The sequence below is a fragment of the Pristis pectinata genome, chromosome 10 (genome assembly GCF_009764475.1).
Source record: "Pristis pectinata isolate sPriPec2 chromosome 10, sPriPec2.1.pri, whole genome shotgun sequence".
Taxonomy (NCBI): domain Eukaryota; kingdom Metazoa; phylum Chordata; class Chondrichthyes; order Rhinopristiformes; family Pristidae; genus Pristis; species Pristis pectinata.
The window spans coordinates 33,378,286-33,400,148 of NC_067414.1; positions in this window are offsets into that span (position 1 = coordinate 33,378,286).

Below are 21,863 nucleotides of genomic sequence, written 5' to 3' on the forward strand. Positions count from 1 at the left end.
TTGCACTGTACAAAAATGATTTTTTTTTACTAGGGGCCTCATAAATATTTGGAAGTAGATAAAAAAACATCGGAGTAAAGGAAAGTGGATATGCTATTTAGATTTTTGACTCTGTTCCTCTATTCATTGTGACCAAGCTCCTTTGTCACCTTTTCCTTTAGATAACAAAAATATATCAATCTCAGATTTAGAATTAGTAATACCAAATTTGGTGTTTAGAACTCTTTTCTAATCACTCTACCTCTAATATTTAGACCATGTCCCTTCCTCCTTGATTACCAAGACTGCAGAAATTCCTTCCTATCTATCCTATTGGTTCCCCTTAAAAATATATTGATAACTTTGCTTAATTCAACACCTAACCTTCTGAATTCCATGGTTATAATCCTGTAAGTTTTAAATGCGGGATGTGTATTCTCTACAAGATGTGGGGAAGGGGCATCTGTTGCTTGAATCTCCAGAAAATATTTATCTTTGACTTGTAGGTGTTGAAATACAAAATTGTGCAACCCAATTTATGGTCCTAAAAAGGACACAATGGCCTGAGCCAAGTATCCATGAGAGAGTTGGCCACTGCTAAATCAGGCAGGGCTTTTTTTATGTGAGCTTGGCAGCTGCTGGACATGAGGGGATTAATGATCAAATGGAGTGAACTCAGTTTATGCCAGGATTGATAAACTGTTCATCTTATTGAAAGTTGAGACTTGCAATGCCTGACTTGCAGACCAAGGAGATGGGCCACATAAGTTAATTATCAGTGTGACCTGAGGGTTGGATCAGGGTATCAGGGACAGGGATAAAGAAGGAATGGACTGCTGGGTGTTGGTGTAGGAGTCATGATTGAGTGTAGGAGTCAGAAGTCAAGTCTTTGTGGTGCCTGAGGGTCAGCAATGTGATTGAGCTGGGTTATGTTGATGAAGGGTGGGGGGATCCAGAAGACATGGTATTGTTATTGGTATTGGTTTATTATTGTCACTTGTACCAAGGTACAGTGAAAAGCTTGTCTTGCACACTGATCATACGGGTCAACTCATTACACAGTGCAGTTACACTGAGTTAGTACAGAGTCCATTGATGCAGTACAGGTAAAAACAATAACAGTACAGAGTAAAGTATCACAGCTACAGAGAAAGTGCAGTGCAATAAGGTGCAAGGTCACAACAAGGTAGATCGTGAGGTCAGAGTCCATCTCATTGTATGAGGGAACCGTTCAATAGTCTTATCACAGTGGGGTAGAAACTGTCCTTAAGTCTGGTGGTAGGTGCCCTCAGGCTCCTGTATCTTCTATCTGATGGAAGAGGAGAGAAGAGAGAATGACCTGGGTGGGTGGGGTCTTTGATAATGCTGGCTGCTTCACCAAGACAACAAGAAGTAAAGACAGAGTCCAAGGAGGGAGGTTGGTGTCCGTGAAGTGCTGGGCTGTGTCCACAACTCTCTGCAGTTTCTTGCGGTCCTGGGCAGAGCAGTTGCTGTACCAAGCTGTGGTACATCCAGATAGGATGCTTTCTCTGGTGCATCGGTAAAAGTTGGTGAGAGTCAAAAGGGACAAACCAAATTTCTTAAGGGCTTAACTTAAAGGGTTCCAATCACTGGACTCCACAGCATTGGCCTGAGTGGATGTGTCCCCTCCTAGTCTTGTTGAAGCAGGTCTTAAAAGATAGAGAAGACCTCCTTCTGCTTGAGGGGTCATGCTTGTGTTTAGCAGAGGTGTTGTTCAATTGCAATAGAGTTTCGCGAACAATGATTTTTTTTTGGGAATGATGAGTGGCAGCAGTAACCTGAGAGAGTTCAGCTAAATGGAGTTACTATGCAACAGCAACATTTGCGGGAAAGTCCCTATCATAGAAATGAAACTTGGCATACAACTACATAATACTTGGTTAAAGCCAGAGGTTGTAAATACATACCACAGGGATACAAGTCAAAGTGGATTGGCTCCAGAATTACAGGCAAATTGATGTGTATTTCATGGTGCTGAATTTGACAGACTATGCAATAGCTTTTATTTTGATTGCATCCACAGGGATAGGCAGCAAGTGAAAGGTCAGCCAATGTGCTCATGCATGTATTCTTTAAGTACCTCTTCTGAGAGTTGAAGCAAAATAATATTGTCCTAAAATTTACATGTGGCAGAAATGGTATTGTACACCTCAAGGCAAAATATGAGTATGTGCAGCTTGAAAATAATATCTAGTAAGCAGATGACAAATGAGGCAAATTCAAAGCAGTTACTCAGTGGCAGTAGGGCTTCTGCCCCCTAGCATTGTTAAGTATAACTGCTTATGGAGAAATGTCAACGTATGCACAGTTATGATGTTTGGGTACTTTACAAAATGAACTAAAATTGAGTAAGCAAAGATTTGGATACGACCTGTGCTGAAAAAAAAATGCTTTATGTCTTTTTCAGATTAATCAACGATATGAATTAAAATTGCACAAATTAAGCAAGTGAATTAAATCTTTTCCTTTGGGCTGCATTGAGGCCATGGATAGAATCTTTCAGGTCTTCACTGTGATTTTTGATGTTTTCTGTGCAAGGTGGGGAGGTTAAAATAAAGTGACAGATCAACCAAAGTCTGCCTTATCCCTGCTTCCCTCCAATTCCACAGTACTGATTCTAACTTAGTGGGATTGAAACTGTAAGGGGATGGGATAGGGCAAAGTGTTGTGGACCATGCTATAGGATTTAGCACAAAGTTTCTTTAGTGACAGGTTATAAATCAAATTATAACTACATTCAGATTTGTGAAAATGGGAAAATATATGGAAATATGTTCAGCATCAGAATATCCATGCCCATGGAATAGGTTGTAAGGAGTGAGCTCCTGAGTGGTGAGCTGCCAGGAAGCAGTGGGGAATGATGCAAAGGAGCAAAAGCAATTTACTAGAACAGTCCCAGGGATGAGGGATTTAAGCTACAAGGTTAGACTGGAACAGCTGGGCTTGTTCTCTTTGGAGCACAGGACCTTGAGAGGGAATTAGTCATATGTATGTAAAGTCAAGATTGGTTTGGTAGAGTAAATAAAGTGAAGCTGTTCCTATCAGCTGATGCTCTAAGGACCAAGGAATGCAGATTTATAGTGGGCAAAAGTTCCACAGCAGTTAAAAGGAAAAGTTTGTTTTTTTAACATAGGAAGTTGTGATGACTTGAAATTCACTGTCTGCAAAGTTGGTAGAAGTAGAATCAGTCAGGGCTTTTGGAAAGGATAATGGATAAAACTTGAGGGATAGTAATTTACAGGACTAAGGGGAATGGGATTACTCCTCTACAGGATGTTCACATGGACTTTATAGGTGGAGTTTGACAGGATGGATGTGGGGAGGATGTTCTCTCTTATGGGAGAATATTTAAGAAAATAGGAGATTGCCCATTTAAGGAAGAGATGAATTTTTTTTTTCTCTTTCAAATGGTCATGAGCTTTTGGAACTGTCTTCCACAAAGGCCAGTGGAAGCAGAGTCTTTGAATATTTTTAAGGCAGAGGTAGATAGATTCTTGATAAATTGGGGAGTAAAAGATAACCAGGGATAGGTGGGAATGTAAAGTTAAGGTAACATTAAGATCAGCCATTATCTTATTCAATGACAGAACAGGGTTGATCGGTTGAGTAGCCTACTCCTGATCCTAATTTGTATGTATTTGTATGTTCGCCTCATCCCGTGCTGTGATTCAGTTCTATGAGAAAGCAAGGGAACAACCTTTGAGCCAGTCAGACAGAAGAAACACTTAATTCCCCAGTAACCCCACCAACTCCCACAACAATAACATTGAAATTGTCTTGCCTTTTTCTTTGTCAGTAAGATTGGTTTGCATTCTCTATTTCGAGCCTCAGAAAGTGATATGTATTTTTGCAGAGGCTGACTGTAATTGCTGCTGTTGGATCAGTCCAACAAATGTTTCCAGCAGCTCCACACCAGCCAATCCACTGCTGCTCAGGTGGGTGCTGTGGAATTACATCAAATATAAATTCACTGTTGTTATTTCTCATTGTGCCATAGAATGCCTGCAGTAATTCCTGTGTTAGTTTCAACTTCAGTCTTTTTTGTAACAGGGCAGAAAACAAAACCCAGCAATGTTGCCAAGCAATTTTTAAGGCAGGCACATGGCAAAAAGAAAATCCAAGATGCACATTTCTCTTCACCCTATCTCTTGCATATTAGAATGCGGAGTTCTTGAGAGCATTAATAAGAGGCTAAGGGTTAAGATTTCAGGGTAAAACAGATTTCAGGGTAAAACATGAAGGAAGTGGCAGGTCTAATTTTTCATTAGGTGGAGTTTCAAAAGGAAATGTGCATAAAATAAGTGTGGCATGATTTTTAAGTGCCATTTACACACAAAAGGGTGAAAATAATTTCTTTCTAGTTTTTTTTCTACTTTCTTTCCAATTTCTAGGTTATAATACTTAGTCTACTAAGGATCTATGAAATAAAATCACATTCAATTAGATCAATAACAAAATTATAGTTCCATCTGGAATAAAAACTATTACAGCGCCAGCGACCTGGGTTCAATTCCGGCCGCTGTCTGTCAGGAGTTTTACGTTCTCCCCGTGTCTGCATGGGTTTCCTCCGGGTGCTCTGGTTTCCTCCCACATTCCAAAGACGTATGGGTTAGGAAGTTGTGGGCTTGCTATGTTGGCGCCGGAATTGTGGCGACGCTTGCGGGCTGCTCCCAGAACATTCTATGCAAAAGATGCGTGTTTTGATGTACATGTGACTAATAAAGATATCTTATCTTATCTTAAAAGGACACAAACACATTTCATTTAAGCATGTGAAAACGTCAGTGAACATAATTTCAACCCTTTAGAGTCTACCATTGTCAATGCATCATGTGGTTTAAGTGTAATTTAAAGAAGTATCTCCTTTTCATGATTTGAATGGTAAACGAAACTTGCATTAATCACCACCATAGAAGTTAGCCTCTAAATTATGTGGCTGTTGTGGTGTGCAGTTGCAATATCAAGCAGTATAATAGAGTGAATTATAATGTTGTGGATATTACTCCAATCACTTGTAATTAAAACTGACAAGGATTTTTAATGCATATTGCATAGACAAATATATCAATAAAATGAATTCTAGGCTAAAATGTTCTACTTGTAAAAAATGACTTTGAGTTTATGCAACGAGTTAGGATCATTCACATTAATTACATTTTCAACATTTAATCTTTTAAAAATTGACATTAAATTGCCTTAAATATTGTGATTGAATACTGACCTAGTCATTGAGAATTTGCTGGTCACTAATCTGGATAATGTGGAATTGCTCATTATGCTCTTGGTAGAATGAGGCAATAGAAAGAAGCCAGGAATGATGGGTAAACATTTTTGATCCAGTTAGTTAGTTAATCGGGTTTACACCTCATAAGTGTGCATAAACAGTGATGGTAAGGAAAGTACTTTAGAGTCTATGCACAATTCTATTGAAGCTCAGCTTAGCTGCACACTGAAAACACTGGTGTTCACGACTGTGTGCACTTTGTGTGCTAACATATTTGCCGCCTTAAGCAGACTGACAATCTCCACAGCTGAGTAATGTCCACCAGAATGATGAAACGCTTTTCCAGGAGCAGGATGACGGCAAAACAGAAGATGGAAGCTGGAACTCCACTTAAAATTCCTTTGCTTTTCATTCATTTCCCCAGCTCAGACAATGCCTGATGGGCAAGTTTGCCCCATGCACAGAGAGAGGTAGAGCTGACTTTGGTTGGAGTCTCTGGAGCCCTGAAACCCAGAGGCTGTAGGCTAAACACCTCTCAGCAGTCAGAGCAGGGACTTGTATGACCTGCATCTACTGGTGCTGAAGCCACATGGGAGAAACTGCGGAAAAGTGGTAGGATGTGCAATTCAAAGAAATATTAGTTCTTACCTGTATTTCTTAATTGACATAGAGACATGGCTATTTAAAATATTTAAAAAAGGAAATATACTGATACACCAGTGTTTACTAACACACATGTGCACACTCTAAGTGAATGCCCATACATAACAGGACTGAATAAGGATTCAGACAATGGCTAGATGATTGGACAAAGCATTGCTTCTTACCAAGTGGTGAGTGTGGGGTAGAATTTGTGCCTATGATGGGAACAGATTGCAGATTTCATTTAGTATATTTCACATTAGATGATTAGTTCTCTTGCTCCACAGGCAACCTGATCATGTGTGCAGGTGAGATCCCACCATGGTCATCACAACAGTGTGAATTTCATTTTTATCTATTCATTTTTTTAGGATGTGGGCATTGCTAGCGAGGCCAGCTTATAGATTGTCCATCTCTAATTGCCCTTGAGAAGATGGTAATGAGCCAACTTCCTGAACTGCAGCAGTCCTTTGTTATTGGGTGGGAAGTTCCAGGATTTAGTGTGGAGGTTCAGGTTTTGATGCTCCTGCATCCTTGCTACCCTCAGCCTTCTCGTTGGTGGAGGTCACGGGTTTTGGAGGTGCTATCAAAGGAACCTTGGAGAGTAACTTTATTGCATTTTGTGAGCAGCATAATCTGCGGTGATGGTGCCCTAGTGGTGGATAGTATTAGATAAGGTGCCAGTCAAGTGGGCTACTTGGTCCTGGATGGTGTTGAGCTTTCCATGTGTTGTTGGATCTATGCTCATCCAGGTGAGTGGAAAATGTTCCTTAATGCTCCTGATTTGTGCCATGTTAATGGTGGAATGGTTTGGGATGTCAGGAGTGAAGTCACTTATCACAGGAAACACTAAAATTTCCAGGTCAATCTCCTTCAATAATGTTAATTGTGAAATAAGTATTGACAAGGATGCCCCACTGAGTCTACAGTGACCATCAAACTCCCATTTTTACACTGAATTTTACTCATGTTCCCAGATTCTACCACTCATCTACACACTAGTGGTAATCTAAAGTGGCCAATTAATCTACTTACCTACACACTTTTGGGATGTGGCAGGAAAATGGAACACCCAGAAGAAACCCATGTGGTCCCATAGGAAGAACATACAAACCCCACACAGACAGCATCAGTGGTCAGGATTGATCTAGAGCAGTGGAACTGTGAGGCAACAGCTCTTCTAGCTGTGCCACTGTGCCACCTATGTTAGAATAGTGCATTGGGATCTTTTACTTGCCCCTAATTATTTGTGCGTTCTCTAACATAATGCAAGGAATCTGGAAAACAATGTCAATGCCAATGTAACATTTTCTTGAGGCATGTCTGATTTCTAAGTACATTTGTGGATAAAGTAAAATTTCTTCCTGTTTATTAGAGACAGGTTTTAATTTGGTGGTGGTAGGAAAATCAGCAGAAATCCACTTGAATACAATTCACAGTGGATTCAACCAGAAATGGTAGAAGTTGCATTAAACCAGCTGAGGCTCAATCATTTACAATGGAAATAGTCATGAATACTCCAGGATTGAAAAATATTTAGCAGTGAGAGTTATTTACCTAATTTTTATCCTTGTGGAGATTTAGTGACTAATCATATACAGAAATTTGTGGAGTTTTGTTCTTATTGCCATTAATGGCAATTTATCATTGTTTAAACTCAGCTCCTGCCAGAGGAAGAGCAGATTTTATCTGTGATCATGAGAACAGTTCATCTTTGGCTTACATTTTTCTTCAAGCAGATTTGAGCAAGTATGTGTGTAAAATTTCCCCAGAGTGCTTTGTATAATTTCTCTAAAATAGACGCCATGACCACTGGTTTCACATTCAATCAGCTTTGATCCACAATCATCCTGTGGCTGACTGGACCAATTACCAGAGAGCTCAGACATACTCTTAATATGTGAACCATGAATCAATTGATTCCTTAACTGGGAGCCAATTTCCTTTTGATTATACTAAAGGACAGATGTTTCATTTTTTGCACTGCTGATCTGGTGATGAAAATTCACAAACTGATTTTTTTTGTTGGCTTAAAGTATTACATTTTGTATCAGCTTTACAGCCAATGAGAACTGATCAAAATAGATGATTGGAGTGAATAACATTGATTCAAACAAACTATAGAAAAGATAAAGTACTCATCGACTGGGGGGTAGGGTGGGTGGTAAACTTAACTAAGTGTAGAACAGGGAGGATGGAAATAAGATGAACAGATCCAAATTGTGTCTATTGTTTTCGTCAGATGTTTGAATCACATTATTAAAAGGTAATTTTAATCTAACTTGCCTTGTGGAAACGAACCTGTCGAGTTCATAAATATAGTAGAAAATGTAGGAAATGTTCAGCAAGTCGGACAGCGTCTGTGGAAAGGGAGGCAGAGTTGATAATCTATCATCAAAGCACTGGCTCAGATTTTCATTTCACACGCTGTTCTGATTGTACTCTCATTATCAAGGATAGATTGTTACTGCTGGGTACTGAGTGAGTTCTGAGCTGATATTTGTATAGTTATCTCTGTGTATCTGTTGTAACCTCTTATACCAGACAATACCCTGTCTATTATATGATGCAATTCAGTTGTGCTTATAAAACAGCATTATGCACAAATTAAAGACAATATTGCCAAATGAAAGAAACACACATACACGAATGAAGATGGACCTGTACTTTAAATGTCATAACATCTCTTTCCGAAGAGCATCAGAACACACGAAAGAAGAGCAGGAGTAGGCCAATTGACGCCTTGAACCTGCTGCACAATCCAATTAGATCACGGCTGATCCAATTTGCCTCAACACCACTTTCCTTCGTACCCCTTGTTTTAATAGCTATCAATCTCCACCTCCATAACTTCACCTTCACACTTGGTTAATAGCTCTAAACATCAAATATAATTCTGACAGTGTCCTGTGCTCTGCTTTGGAAATTCATTGCATTGAAATCAATGCTGAAGCAACTAATGACAGGGATGAAATTCCAATCAAGCGACTGACCTGTCATGTATTTCCAACACTTTATCCACTTCTTTAACCTGATAGAAGTTTATAAGAGACCTGAGAGAAGTTTATAAGATTATGAGAGGCATAGAGAGAGTAGACAGCTAGTATCTTTATCCCCGGGTTGAAATGTCTAATACAAGAGGGCATGCACTTAAGGTGAGAGGGGGTAAGTTCAAAGGAGATGTGCAGGGCAGGTTTTTTTGCATAGAGAGTGCTGGGTGCCTGGAATGCGCTGCCAGGGGTGGTAGTGAAGGCAAATACAATAGGGGTGTTTAAGAGGCTCTTAGATAGGCACATGAATGTGCAGAAAATGGAGGGATATGGACATTGTGTAGGCAGAAGGGATTAGTTTAGTTAGGCATTTAGTTACTAGTTGAATTAGTTTGGCCCAACATCGTGGGCTGAGGGGCCTATTCCTGTGCTGCACTGTTCTGTGTTCTTTAATGTAATTTACATCTCCCTTGACATATTTGTGAGGGTACCACTAATATCCAAACATTGTTTTCCTTGTATTAGAACATTGTGTTATCTTGTATTTGAATACTCCCATTGATGCTGCAGTTTAAAAAACACTTATGCTCTCTTGTAAAACCCAAATATAAACTATTGCAGCTGTTCCACCAGTGGCTTGGTATTTGAGCTAATGATTTATTGGTTATTTCAAAGATCCACTTTGGATATAAAGGCAACATAACAGGTTGATTCACTGTGACCCTGATTTACAGCAACAGATTGTTTCAAATTGTTAAGACCAGCATTACTTGTGCATGGAACCCTGACAACAACAGCCTGGCTAGGTAACGAAAATCAGTAGCCAGAGGGAGAGGACAATACTAAGTATGCAAGGCTGAAGGCTCTACTGTGACAGGAAAACTGACTAGTCTCTAGACAATGCTGCTATCCATCCCCCACAGTCCAATAATATGTAAATATTTCCATTATTGCACCATAAATAAGCTTAAGTTGAATTCTGTTTAATATTAATATTGTACCCTGAAGCCATGCAGAGTTAAAATCATCCAGTAATTGATGGTAATAAATATTAATAAAGCAGCTAGTTGGGTAAGGAGGGGAGTGCTAGCTGTCACAAACATATGTGATATAGAGCTACATTCAGATGGGATATTAAAGTTGCCATGTCATCCTGCTGGGGAGTTTTGCAGGTAAGCTTAGTTACTTGAATCCTCAGCCTGGTGGTGCAGAAACAGTGGAAATTGTTCAGGGGGCCTCCAGCGGGAAACTGGCAAGACCTCCCCTGAGAACTAGTGTCAATGACTAAAAAATGGCCTTTCACATTGTTTCTTGGGGGTTTCCACAAAACTCCAGCCTAAATTACATCAGGGGATTGGGAAAACAACATAGAAATGTGAGTTGTTATTATCTGCCTACAACCCTTTAATTTTGGTCATCAAGCAACCTCAGCCGAGAGGCAATATGCTGGGCTGTTAGCCCCCGGTTGACACTTGTTCTGATCAACTGAGGTGCACTAAACTGATATAGTCTGGAGTATGAGCTGTGTTTCTATTGTATGTATGTATAAAAAAAAGTAATAATGTGGATGAAGTAGCTATTGCTAACAAAAATATAAATGGCGATTAAAGTTAAATGGTCCCAAGGGATGCAATAAATGAACAAGTCTTAGTCATAACATAAAGCCAAATTGTCTCCTTTTATGCAGCATCATTCTAAGATCAATGTGCCCATAGGGAAAGTTCCAAAACATTACTTGAATTTACATTTAAATCTTTCTCTAAAGATGGTGATAAGGTTGCAGGGTATTGGGGATTTAGCTCTCCAGCTAAGAGGAGGCTATGGTGAGGTGTTTTCGTTAGAAATGTGAAACCCAAAATCAACTTACTGCAAATATGGTCACTTCTTGTTTAACAACATCCAGTTTCGGTGAAAATAATCTGCTCAAAGGAGGTGGCTCCATGAAAATAATATTAAAATAAGTTCTGCTTTTCAGATTTTGGGAAGATTCTCCAGCTGCCTCCTGTTTAGCCATCACAAAACCATTATCTTTTCCCGCCATCTCTGCTCAATCTCTCTCTCTCTCTCCACCATCTTTCCCCACCATCATTCTCTCTGCTATCTACCCGTGTCACCTAACTCCCCACCATAAATCAGTAAATTGGTTTATTATTGTCCCATGTACCAAGGTACAGTGAAAAACTTCATTTGACATGTCATCCATACACATCATTTCATCATATCAGTACATTGAGGATGTACAAGGGAAAAGCAATAACAGAATGAAGAATAAAAAGTTACAGTTACAAAGAAAGTGCAGTGCAAGCAGACAATAAGGTGCAAGGCAAAGACAAGGTAGATTGTGAGGTCAAGAGTACATCTTATTGTACAAAGGGACCATTCAATGGCCTTATAACAGCGGGATACCCTGCCATCTCTTCTCCCATCATCTCTCCCTCTGCTATTAACCTACACCACCTTTCTCCCTGCCATTTTTCTCTTTGAGTTCTCCCTCCTTGTTTCTCTCCTTGCCATATCTCCTTCCCCTGCCATTTATTTCACAGCGACTGCATGCTTTGCTATTTGTACTCTGCCACATATCCACACCCTTTCTTATACTGCCCCTACAGTTTTCTCACCCTCTTCCTCACTGCCACACTTTAATGCCTTCTCCATGTCTCATTCTTGTCTGATTAATGTACATTGTTTTCAGTGATCCTTGATCTTCATCAATAGCTTTCCCACGAGTTAATGAGTGAGAAACAGTATTAAACCAATCTATTGAATTCCTAGATTTAATTTAGGACCTCTACATTCCTGGCATTTTTATGGATATGTGATCCAGCCTTCCAGTAAGTATCAGGCCCATGGCTTTTTTTTCCATAACACTAAATGGTTTGTATAAATTGGTACCTGGAAATACATCCACACTTGAGAGAAAAAAATGCTGTTTAATAACATCAGAGCCTGGCATCTTGCCTTTGAAATTCGTGCCATTGTTCTTACATTTATCACTATTGACCCAGGATAAATTTATAGACCTGGATATTTATCTTCTGCAATTAGAGCTCTATATTTTATAGTGATTAATGTTCCTTCAGGTTCTTGACTCATCCTTCATGAGAAAACCTACCTTTTCAAATGCAAAGATGAAAATGTAATTCTGCAAAACAAATTTGGCGATGTATTAGTTTTCAGTGCAATGCTGCACCAAGAATGAACACACTAAATCAAAAAACTAATGCCCCAATTTGAATCATTTCTATAATTTTATTAAGGGCCAATTTAACCTAATACAGATGAAAAAAAGGAAATTCTTGGTGACTCTCACTGTATTGATGTCTATTGTATAAATCCTTCATGAGTTTACTTTATACATCTACTTTCTTTCTTCAGTTGTCCTCTAATTTTCCCCTCTGACATTGCACGTGCCTCCCCCAAATAGGAAAATGGTCTCAAAATTGGATGGTATCATCTCAGAAAAAAGTCAGTGAAGGAAATCTTTTCTTTTGCTTCAGTATATCCAAACGATCCCACCAGGTTTAGCAAATTCATAGAAACCATGAAAAAAACTAACAGTGCCAAGTTCTAGTCTAATCTTACCCATGGCTAAATAGGGAGCTAGGGTTTCTCTAATCAAGTTCGGAATATAAATGTGGCATTTATTTTAGGAGGCTAAAATAAAGAATGTGAGCCTGATATTTAAATAAATACAAAAGCAATTATAACAAAATAATTACCAGTTATATGGTGCAGTTTGTACTATGAGAGACAGAGTGACTCCAATGTAAATTACAACCAAAGTTGTACTGGCTTCCAAGATGTTTTTCTTCCCTGAGTTTCTGTTCAATCATGTTTGGTTATTATTGCATGTAAAGTTGTCATGAACCAGAATAATTGATGAGCATTTTAAAATAGATCTGTTTTAAGTTTATGTGAAATTATTTCTTGATGTAAATTGTAGTGGTAATTTGATAAATTTGATTGATATAGTTGAAAACCAGATTATTTCAAGAAATAAACTTTTTAAATCACAGTGTCAATCCATTACCCAATGATGAATTAAATTGAAAAGATATATAAAGTTACTCTCTTTTTAGATTCACGCATAGCAGATAATTCCTTTAGAAAATTGAAGCAAAAACATAAAAAAAACCTTCCAATTGCCTGTTCTGGAGTCCTTGTATCCAAATGATACACTTTAACTTCTATAGCCTCTTTGAATGCCTGCAAACAAGTGCCATTAGCAGAAACTCCCGAGGGGTTTGACAAGTTTTTTGGTCGATCCTGCTTCTGGAAAGGTGTTTGTGGAACCTGTGCAAAAGATTTTCAGAAACTTAAATTTGATAGGCCTAGAGTCATTAAACATAGAACCAGGTCCTTTGGCGCACTGAGGCCCGATCTATGCGAATCCCATTTTGTAGCACTTGGTCCATACCTTAAATCCCATGGCGTTTAAAGTGCTCATTTAAATGCATCTTAAAATTGGGAGTGTACTTGCCTCCACCACCCCTCAGGCAGTGTGCTCCAGATTTCAACCACTATTTAGGTTAAAGATTTCTTCCTCAAATCCCCTCTAAATCTCATGCCCCTTACCTTAAACCATGCTCTCTGGTTATAGATATCTTTGCTAAGAGGAAAGATTTCTCATTATCTATGCCCCTCATAATTTTGTATAACTCAGTCGGGACCCCCTCAGTTCCCTCTGTTCCAAGGTAGGCAAAGTGGTCTATCCAGTGTCTCCTCACAGTTGCACTGAACACATTTTGTAGTTAAAATTACTCAATTTTTGTGCTGTTTACTTCAATATGGGAAAATCATTTTGAAAATTCTGGCACAATGGAGTGGACATGTCAGGCCTTTTTTATATTGCCACTGACAGCTGAATCTGTGCAGTAAGTTCAGCTTATATAAAAAGTAGCAAAGTACAAACCAAAAAACTGCAGATGGTCTTTTAAAAAAATGTTTATTGAGGTGATAGATATCATTTTACAATCAGATTTCTATTGTAAATTGTGGATGATGGACAACTATCTGTTAGAACCTCTGCTTAATAACATTTCAAATATATTAGCTAAATGCAGATTAGAGGAACAACACCTCATTTTCCATCTTGGTATTCTCCAACATGACGGCATCAACATCGATTTCTCCAACTTCCAGTAACCACTCCCCCCTGCCCCCCTCTTTTTGTTTTCCCTTATCCCTCTGGCCCTTTCACCCCTTGTCTTTCCCCTCCCCCGCTCTTATGACCTGCCCATCACCCACACTTTCCTCCCTCTGGTTCCCCACCTCCTTCCCCTTATTCCATGGTCTACTGTCCTTTCCTATCAGATTCCATCTTGCTCAGTCTTTTGCCTCTTCCACCTATCACCTGCCAGCTCGTGCTCCTCCGGTTCCCCCAACCCTTCTATTCTGGATGAAGGGTCTCGGCCCGAAACACCGACTGTTCACTTCCCTCCAAGGCAGCTGCCTGACCTGCTGAGTTCCTCCAGCATTTTGTGTGTTATTACAAATATATTAGTATATAATAATTTAAAAATGTTCCTTAATTAGTATATTTCAACCTAGACTACCATTCATTAAATCTGTGAATGAATGAATATTGTTGATTGTAAACTTGTAAGAACCCAGGATTTTCTGGAATATAACTGTTTCCAGCTTTTCTACACAGTTTTAGCTTTAAGTGATCCACAAGTTAAATGCACAGTGCATCTTTTGCTAACTGTCACAGCTACACGCTTTATCTCACATTTAGAATATCATCCATTAGCGCAATAGTGTGATATTTCAACTTACCACATCAACACATCTTGAGGTTGTTCTCAGTAAGGCTGGAAAATTGATGACAAGAAAACACGCATTCACAAGATTACAAGATCAATATGGAAGAGCAATCGACTCATCTTTATTTATCCCTCCTACAGGACCCTGTAGTCCCCATATCATGGAATCCAATTGTTTCTTCAATGTTTGTGGTTTTGTTTCTTGTCTACCTAAGGATTGATTCTATATATTGATCAAGCTGGTGTGACAAACATCCTGTTGTCCATTCTAAATGATGAACTATCTCTTGACCTTGATGCAGTTACTAAATTGTTGCAATTCTCTAGATGTATCTTTTCCATATTCATCCAATTCCTGTATAAGAATGAGTTTTCTTTTAAGTTGTTTCATTTTAAGGCTTAAATCTCAGGTTTCTCCAAGTTTTTTTTCGTAATTTATGTCTCCCTTTTGCTTCTATGGAATGAAGACACCACTAGTGACCAGAAGTAGACGCAATAGTCAATAAATGATCCGATCAAATGTGAATCAAATAATACAGCTGCAACTATACATTCAGCATTCCTTTTGCTTTAGGCCTTGTTCCACACCAGTTGGCTGGGTTAGTGGTTGAATTTAACAAAACTTTCTATTTCTTTTTCAACATCATTCACTGATATTTGAAGGCCATTCAGGGAGTGTTATCTTTCATCTATTGTTGTTTGCCTCACAGACATATTTTGGCCAACTCTTTTTATTTCTTCAGATTTAATTGCCTGTCCTAGTTTGGTGAAGTCTATTGATTTTCCCAATTTGCATCAAGTTCTTGAACATTTGTTGGGGCATTCATAAACAGTAGGGGCCGAAATAGCCCACATAACCAACCCCACAACCACCCCCGCCCCCACCACCTCACACATACCTAAATATAATTGGTCTAATTAACAATCAAACTATCTATTCTTCAACCTATTTCTTAACATTTTAGTTTTACTCTGAATCCTCATGGTCTGGATTTTGCTTAGAGTTTGCTTAGAATTCACATAGAATTTTCTTCAATGCTTTTTGGAAGTGAAAGTATATTTTATCAATGGTCCTTCTCTGTTATATCTGGAATCTTACTTCTTCAAGGCTAGGCAAAAATTTCTCTGTTGAATTCATGTTGGCTGCTCTTTGCTGGGTATTTATTAGGTGCAAGTGGAGCCCAAATAATTGATCAGACTATTTTATCTGAAGTTGAAATTAGATTAATGGTTCTAGCTGGAGATTTTGTTTCTTATGTCTTTTGAAAATGGTCAAGAACTATATTGGTTATTCCCAATCACAAGAATCATCCTACAATCATTTACAGTCTTTCTCACATCTCCTTCTCTGTGTCTTTCAGTGGATGAAATAAATGGCATCCATAGTTGGGGTTTTGGTTCAGATTTATGCTTCATTTATCTTATACTGCTCCACCTTCACTTATGCATTCTCCAAAAGAATATCTTATAACATTTTTTATATGATTTTGTGAACCAAACCCACGTCCCTGAGAGGAAGGAATAATATACCAATCCATTGTATCTCCTTTCAACTATTATTTTGAATCACACATGCAGCAGTCCCATTGTCTATTATTTTTCTTGTTATTGATGTGTCTTATTTTAGGTTTAACTCATGCTAACAGTGACTATTCCAGGTTTCCAGGGTGGAATTCTAAAGATATCATAGTTCAAAGGGTCTAGTTCAGTGGAAGATTTCTCTATCCAAATACTGGATGTTATAATTCCAAGGATGATTTTTTTAATACAAAAATCACCCAATGATAAGCATTATCTATGTTTAAACATTAGCTATTTATTTCAGCCATGGAGCATTAATGACTTTCAGTGTTCAATTATTCTGAAATGCACTTGGTTGCTTCTGTACCCTTAGGGTTGAGAAACATCTGTATGTAACAGGTAAAATGTAAATGAATGTGGTTTCTTTGAGCTACCAGATGGGGTACATGTAAATTTAATGAACTTATTATTCCAAAGAGTTTTTAAAAAAAATTCAAGTTCTATTAGAAATATTGGTTTGCTTTCAGATTGAGCTTCCTTCTCTATAAAAAAAATTCTCCTCGTTGCCTTGAGTTAAAGTTTTATTTTCCTGAATTATGAGGCATTTTTTGACAGGATGACAGTTTGATCCTTGGCCATCTTACTGCCTGTGTCAATAATATTTGCCCAAAACCTCTTCACACAAACTCTAGAATCATTTGAGAACAAATGTCATAGTTATATAATTCACTACCTCAATGATAATGCCTTCAATGTCACAAAAGATGTCAGTACTTGATATCAAAATAACTGGTTGCTGACTTGGCTTAATATCACTGATGATTTATCTACTCCTATATGTTCATCCACATACTTGAATTCATTTTTGGCTTGAATTCCCAGTTAGATCTTCTTGTCAGGTTTCTCTATGTATGACTTACATTTATTCTGACTTGTTCAGAACTGTTGATTATTATCAAATTGTGCATTTTTTATTGCATTGATCTGCCTGCTTCAGACTTATTGGCAAAATTAATTGCCAAAAAAAACCTTGCAGAGTCTTGCATGTTCTTTTCCAATTTAAAAAAAACTGCACCACACTGTCTTCTGCTCCAAGGCAACAATTTGTTTCCTCTGTTGCTCAGAATTTGATGGCAGATCCTTCAGTTATCATTTCTCCACACTCTGGAATTATATCTTTAAACAACTTCATCCACTTTATTATTGTTCCCTTACCTACAAAACCTTCGTAATTACCCCCTCTCTTGCCCTCAATGCTGCATGAATCCTTTGATACCCTGCAGTGTGTATTTTTTTTTAAAAATTGAAAAATATAAAAGTGCACGTTTTTATTGTTTGGATCTAAAAATGTACTGATATTTCAGGTTCTAAACAAAAATGCAACCCATATTTATCTCAGATATTCGTCAACCTTCATTTTCTGTTTTGGGTATTTCCTTTTCTTTGTGTTAAATGTATTTTTGAATTATCAAGGACAATATTCATCTGATTTGCTAGCAAATAAGTGTTTTAAAAAGCAAATAAAAAGCAAATAAAATTAGATGCAACACAGAGATAAGAATTGTATTCATTCTTTCTGTGCATCTTGCTGTTGAATATACAGTGTGTGCTTGCAAACTCCCACGGTTCCCACAATTATTTATATTTAACCCAATTTTAATTTCCATTGACTTTTGGGAGTGTGAAAATACTTTCTTTTCTCTTGGTTGAGGATGATAGTGCCCAATAACATAAAGAGTATGTTCTTATATACACATTCTGACCTAAATGATTGGGTAATTGTTCTGTCAACTAAGCCTGATCACACTGCTGTAGTGTTTGATTGTATATACATAGTATGCATATAATTGTCATTCTTTGTAGACAATTTGCCCTGCTATTATTGGGAGAATTTGCTGTAGTTCCTGTCATAAATTTTCTTTCTTCTTCTGTTTAATGGCTCTGCTGTTCCTAAGAGGTTCCATAAGCTTGAATAAGATTGTTGCATGAAGGGATTGATGGAAATAAGAATATATGAATGAAGGAACAAGTATTACAAATTACTAACAAATCACTTTCAGATCGTTTGCCTTTAACTTGCAGAACTGGGATCATATATTAGGCCACTGAAAGCTGCTGGGAATAACCCCTAGGCATTCAAGCACAAATGGCCCATGCCTCATCTGCCATCACCAACCACCAGGATTAATTTTACAAGACATCTGTTCTTTTCATGGTTTTATTTTTCTCTAAACTTTGTTGCTGAACTTGATATGTATAAAAAGAAGCACTCAGATAGCCCAGGATACTGCTGAGAAATGCCATTAGATCTAACATCCCAGTGTGTGCACAAACCTGTGCAAATGAACTGTCTTTAGCCAACACTATTGACAGTTGGTTTGTGAAAATTAATTGTTAACATTGATTGTCTGAGACTTGAGTGCCAAAGGGGGGAGCATATTTTGAGAAAAGACTGGAAGAAAAAAAGTGAACAGTTGAACAGAAGGAAAAAGGTAAAAACATACATATCTTCCTTTGCGTTATGAGGCAACAACTTTTAGCAAGCTGAAAATTACATTGCATACTTCTGATGCTATTTGAAAAATTAAATAATCCCAAAAAATCTTTTCAGAAGTGAATATGATAAAATCATATTCTGCAGAAAGGTCAATGATCAGGCAAGGCTAAGTGATCTTGCAAACCAATGGATTAGATCAAAGATCTACAGTCATGAATGATGGTGGACAATTAAACAGCAGATGATAGCCGGAGGCTGAAAGAACATCCCATCTTCAATGATAGCAAGACCCAGCATGAGAGTAAAGGAAAGGCTGAAGTATTTGCAAATATGTTCACCCATAAGTACCAAACAGAACCCAGTCCTCAGCCAATTCAATTCACTCCATGAATTGACAAGAAAGAGCTAAAGGTACTTGATACAGTAAAGGGTATAGGAACAGACAACATCCCAGTTGTAGTACTGAAGGCCTAAGCTCCAGAATTACTTGCACTTCTAGGCAAGCTATTCTAGTACAGTTACAACACAGGCATCTACTGGACAATGGGGAAAATTGAACAGGTATGTTCTGCTCACGAAGCAACAGGACAATTCCAGTCTGGGTAATTACCACCCAATTGGTCTATTCTCAATCATCAGTAAAATGATGGAAGGAGTGGTTGACAGTTTCATCAAGTAGCACCTACTCAACAATAATCTAATCACTGATGCCCAGTTTGGGTGCTACCAGGATCATTCAATTCCAGACCTCATCACAGCCTTTAACCAAACATGGACCAAAGAACTGAATTCCAGAGGTGAGGTAAGAAGGACTGGCCTTGACATCAAGGTAGCATTTGATTGAATGTGGCATCAAGGTGCCCTGGTAAAAATAATCAATACACATCAATGAAAGAGTTCTCCAATGATTGGGGTCATAGTTTGCATGAAAGAAGTTGGTTCCATTTATTGATCAATCACTCCCCGGAGTATCACTGCAGGCATTCCTCAGGGCAGTGTCCTAGGCCCAACTATCTCCAACTGCTTTACCTATGACCCTTTATTCCAGCATTAGGTCAGAAGTGGCAAAGTTTGCTGATGATTGCACATTATTTGCAACTCCTCAGCAAACGAAGCAGCCTATGCCTGCATGTAGCAAGACCAGGGCAACATTCAGGCAGGGGCTGAATGGCTCAAATCCATTTCACTTCACTTGTTGAAATGTGCTTTGACACATCTCATGGCTGTGAAAGATGAAAGAATTGTCCTTTTAAAAGTTATTACATTTAAAATGAAGCTTTAAGGATCGTCGCATCATACTGCAGAGGAATTATCTTCAAAAGGTTTGAATGAAACAGAATTGGAATTTTTTTGATAAATGCAGATGTCTCCACATCACATGAATATTTTCATAATAATTGGCCAGGATGAAGTAATTCTTCTCAATGCCTTCAAAAGAGCAGCATCTTGTCCTTGCCTGGTTTCTAAGAACAGCTCTCTGATTAATGCCATAATAGTGGAAGATGGCATCTGAGGACCCAGGATTGTGTGCTGTGTGTTGACAAGACTGTTTATTTTGTAAGCTAGCAAAAATTGAAAATATCATGTATATGTATCCCTCACAGGAACTAAAGGAAGGCATTCATTTCTGCTTTTAATCACATTCCAAGTTAATTCTCCTTCATTTAACTGAATTTTTAAAAATGATGCAATAATTTCACTTTAAATGTGTTTTTAAGTGCTTCTTTTTTACTTTTTATTATTTAAGTCCTTTTGGATTGTTTTTAGAAACAGTTAAAACACCTTTGAAAACAGCAATCTGTCAAGGAATTCTGGGCCAGAGTCTTAGGAATTGATCCTGAGACTTAGATGCAACCGGCAGTCCCACACACCTCATGGGACAGCTACAAAAGTGAGGGCTGCAGAACATTTGGACCCATGAGGCTGCAAAACTTAGGTGCAGGATTGCCTCAGATTTGTAGATGTGGAGACAGGGGGAGCGGTGCAGAGACAGGGGGAGCGGTGGTGGTAGTGTAGAGTTGCAGAAGGACAGAGAGCGTGGGGAGCAGGCCAGGTGCAATTCAATCCACCCCATAATTTGGAATCTTGCTGTGTGGAAATTTCCATTGCAGCAATGACTACAATTCAAGAATGAGACTGAAAAGCTTTGAGGGCTGCATGCTTTCTCAAATGTCTGGTAGTGACATATTCTGCTTCACAGTGTCAAGTACTTTGGTGAAATTCACAAATGTAATTGAACAGTAAAGTATTCTGACGTGCAAAATCAATTGTATTTTTTACATTTGTTACTCCCACACATTTGACAGTACTCATTTCTTTTATACGAAGATGTTATTCAATTATAAGAAAAAATGATGACAGATAAATGTAATATATTATTAGACGTCAAGTGCTTTGGGAAACCTGCAGCTTGGAGAGAAATGAATTCAGTTTAGTTCAGGTTATGCACATTATAAATAAATCGATGCTGATTTAACTACAACAATGAGCAGAAGGAATCATATCCTTGTATGTTGTGAATGAAACAGAATGCGTTTTATCCAGACCGTTGGTTTTAAGACCAAGAAATATACTTCCTTATTGATACCTTCCTTATTTTGACTTTCCTTCGGCACTAAGGAAAGTGTCGCTAAGGCACACTCAGATAAGAAAGAATAAAAGAGGATGTATTAAAGAAGGGTAAACTGTTGAATGTGCCCAGTTTACAAAATTTTATGCTTTCATTTCAGACTTTCAGTTTCTGGAGATTTTTATATTTCCATGCACAAGAAATACATCTTAATCTGAACAAATGTACCCCACTCTCCTCTTGTTTTTAAATGTTATGCTTTAAAGATGCACAGAAAATAGCCTGGGATTGAGAATATTTTGATTAGGATTAATTTTGGATGTAATATGAATGCAGGGATTTGCACTTCCCTCTTCCTAGGTTTACCAAACAACATAGATAAAAGTGGCTTTATTTGAAGTGATGTATTTTTTATTAGCTTCGCAATGACAATCATATTATACACATTAGGTAATACATCTGAATTAGTCAAGATTGGATTGTAAGTATATCAATAGTCACATGTATAATGATGTCCACATTCTTAACCTAATAACAAATTATAATACTGCATATGTACCAATATTTATTTTCGACAGAATCTAGATCACACATTTGACAAAGGTCATTGCATATTCAATGTAGTTCTTACAATTATTTTCATTTTCAAATCAGA